We start from the raw sequence: 3,971 nt of genomic DNA, 5'->3' as shown, positions 1-3,971 counted from the left end.
TTTTTTTTTCGAGACAGGGTTTCTCTGTGTAGCCCTGGCTGTCCTGGAACTCACTTTGTAGACCAGGCTGGCCGCGAACTCAGAAATCCACCTGCCTCTGCCTCCCGAGTGCTGGGATTAAAGGCGTGTGCCACCACGCTCAGCCGAGTATTCTTACAATATGTGTATTCTATTGCAATTATATTAATATAGCAAACAAGGCATAAACAAAGGTGAAGATGAAGCACAAGTGTACAACTAACAATTATCTGACTCAATCTGCCTGGTGCTCAGTAGGTAGGAATCCACTGCAGACAACACCTCTAACTCAAATTAGGCATACTTATTGGTATAGGCTGGGTAGGCAGCACCGTGGTCAGATGGCAACTGTGATCCTGTTTTCCCAAACCAAGTGTAGGCGTTAAAAGCAGCTTTTGTTAACAGGCTCAGGTATATTCCTTTTCCCGGTAAAAAGCCCTTTCCAAACAAATTGTATGACCAGATGTGTTAGCCAACTGACACTAATAAATCCACCAGCTCTCCCTGGCTCAGAGGGTGCAGACAATCATAAGAGTACTTCTTCGTCTTTGGTGTAAATCTTGTGTTCCATAAGTACGATTCTGAAGTGAAAATGAGCAAGCTTCTATCACTCCCTGGAGTTTATGACAAAGGTGAGTTTCAGGGAGACACAAGGGAGGAGAGGAAGAAGTTAAAAGTCTTGAGTAATATGACAGGCACTGCATCTTCCCATTGGCTTGATGTGCTGTAAATCCATGGCATCTAAATCTTGGTTGCATGCTCCACCATACAGAGCTAGCCTGCAGTGCTTCCAGGTGCCTGCTCTGCGTCCCTCCACTATGCACATCTATGCGGGACAGCCTACCCTTCGTCACAAAGGCTCATTCTAATTGTGCCAATGGTCAGCTGGGCTTGCCATGATTCTGTCAAAGCAGACAAATTAAACATGTCAGGTGACATGTGGGAAAAAAAAGGCTTTCTGATTTATTGTGGAACTTTTTACGGATAAGAGTTATTTCTTTTGGCTGGATACCTACTCTCTCAGTCTTGATCACATTTCAAGGGACCACAGCCGTTCCTCTCAGATACTCTGGGTGCTGAGATGTTTGGGTGCTTGTGTCCCTCTGCCTGTTTACACATCTGGGTACAGTTGCAAAGTGAGTGGCTACAAAGTGTTGATTAGGAGATCAGAATTAAGGGGAAATTTCAACCTTCACTCAAACTACCTCAGCTGAAGAAAAGGCTTAGTATCACATTGTTATTAAAAAAAAACAAATCTCTCTCTCTCTCTCTCTCTCTCTCTCCATATATATATATACATATTTATATATATATATTTATGTATATGTATTGTATTGCGCATTTAGAGGTGCACAAAGAAAGCTCTGTCCCATCCCACTTGTGCATATAAATGGGATGCAGTTGCATCTTTTTCTCTTGATGATTGTGTGTGTGTGTGTGTGTGTGTGTACCTAGTGGTACAGGAAGGTCAGATTTGGGGTGATCTTTCTCCCTCTAGCTTTTCAGATGTCACAACCAGATGAAGGATAATTTAAGAAGCCCCAAGCTGGGTGATGGGTCTTGCAGAGCTGTCGTCTGTTGGTTGGACCTGGGCGAAAGCTTAGACCAAGCAAAGTAATTTACGACCCAGGGCGAGCTCAGCTCCCTGCAGGCAGCGCAGCCTAAGTTCTCCAAAGAACTCCTGGTTTATGAGAGAGAGCTGTAAGGCTGGAGACAGGATAAGTTATGGCTTTCCAGTGGCCTTCCCTCTCCCCCATTCCTGGTGATGTTTATTATTTGTAGGCTGGGATGAGAGGGTTCACTTTGCCAACTTTTGAACCCTCGCCAAATTCATGGTTCTGAGCTTGACGCCGGCCATCCCTGAACCTCTCCTCTCTGTGCTGGAGTTCCTGTTTCCTCAAGCATCCCACAGTTTCTTATCTGGAAATGCGAAGAAAACTACAAGCTTCACTTCTAAAGCTGGAAACAATTCCTTAAACATCAAATAGGTTTCCCCTTCTTGAGATTGCAAAGTATTTTGATGAGTTGAATATAAATTAATTGAAAACATAAGCTCTGAATTCCCCCAGTTTATGCACCAAGTTCACGGCTGAATTGTGCTTACATTTTATTAGCTTCAAAGTTGATAAGAAATCACGGGATGAGAGAAGGGCCCCCAACACGTTTGTTCTTTTTTATTCCTATTCCCCTTTTTCCTCCTTTAATATAAAATGGGCTTCAGCGGAGTGCACGAGGCTGGAAAGAGGAAGAAGGAGCAGGAGGCATTCCTGTGCAGAGTTTTGCCAAGAAAGAACTCTGTATTAGGAAACAGGGTGTTTTGGCTAAAGATTTAAATTCTTGATTTAATGACTGTAACCTTAGGAGGTCGACATAACTTTGAAATCTGCATGGCTGACTCTCCACCACACTGGGGCAAGCTCATCTCCTTCACACCTGCAGCTCATTTGGCATGTCCTTCCCAAACTCCAAGCCCTGTCCTTAGGAGCCCTGTGAGCTTATTTGGGTCTAGTACTTTCTATGGCAAATTGCCTCTTGCCCTTTGAAAGTGTGCCCTGTGTGTATGGAGACAGCTGTGCGAAGGCAGCCTGGGGTGGCGTGGAGATGGCTGCAGCCATTTTGATGTGCTGGTGAGGTTGCTGCAATCTCTGGATGTTGACTGGGAGAGGGATAGTTTTGAGGGATAAGACAGTGTGCCATATGGTATTGATCAAGACATTTCTGCGAACGAATCTGGGCCATCAGTGTTCATCAGGTGCCCCCAAATGTCATCCTTCTGTATGTAGTGTGTAGTTGGGAAGAGTTGGTCACATGTTCACATACTAAGCAGAGCCACAGATAGAGTGGAACATTTCATTGTCTTGCCGTTGTTTCCCCAACATACTCGGGAAGATGGCTCGAGATATTCTATGGGCCTGCTATTACCTCACCGGATAAAGATGGTTTTAGGATGGCCATCCTATTCAGGAGTTGAATGTGGGGGGAGTGGGAAAGTTTATGGGACTCAGGGATATTGGGTTCAAAGTAGGTACCTGTAAGGGGCACCATGCATGGAACAAAAGTGCTTGGAGCCTTGGATCCAGAAGCCCTGGGGCAATAGGTGTGGTCAGCATTCCATCAGCAAGCAGCTTCAAACCTGCTCTCTACTCATTTGGGGAGAGGAAAACCCAATTCTGTGATGACAGAATGTGCCAAGAAGAGACTGACAAAAAAAAAAAAAAATCCCTCTGTGCAGCTATGGCCCCTCGGTCCTGCTGCCAGCTGGGATTATCCAAAGTGGGTGTCCACAGAGAACATGGGCATTCTCTCCCACCGCAGAACGTCAAACCTCCCTATTTGACTGTTTGAAAAGCTGCAGAGAATTAAAACATAGGCGCTTTGGGAGGGGGTGGAGAAGGTCCTTTGGGGGCCCTTTATTTGGTTTGGTCTCTATTTCTGTGCCTGGAATGTAGCAAAACCCAGGAGAAGTCAGTATGCAAAGAACAGGCCTTGCAAGAACAAAACCCTCCTGCCAAAGCGAAGGGCAAGGAGGGCTTGGTTTTTGTTTTTGTTTTCGATCTGGTTTTATAATCATTTCTGTTATCGTGGCAAAGAAAGCTCCCCCAACCCTTGAATCCAGCACATGGAGTCCTTTCTTCCTTGCTCCTTCCTTACACAAACATCACAGGGCCCAGTCCTTCAGCGCGGTATTTTTGAGCAGCTAATGTTAAACACAGATGAACTCTGCCACTTGAATGAGATACCTGTGTCTCTTGTGTGGTGAAAGTGCTACTCACACGAGGGAGGAGATGATTGCAAACGGTGACTGCTGGGTCGAAGCGGTTGGAATCGGGTGGGGGGGAGGGGAGAAGCATGACTTTCCATGCTTTGGAAAGTCCAAGAGTGGGTGTGAAGAGGAAGGAGGGACACCAAGAGCTGCTGTGTTGACCACTGGGTCGGAGGACATTGATGTTAGT

This window comes from Mus pahari, chromosome 2 (genome assembly GCF_900095145.1).
Source record: "Mus pahari chromosome 2, PAHARI_EIJ_v1.1, whole genome shotgun sequence".
Classification (NCBI taxonomy): domain Eukaryota; kingdom Metazoa; phylum Chordata; class Mammalia; order Rodentia; family Muridae; genus Mus; species Mus pahari.
The sequence above is the reverse complement of the archived record's forward strand: the minus strand, read 5'-3'. Positions refer to the sequence as shown.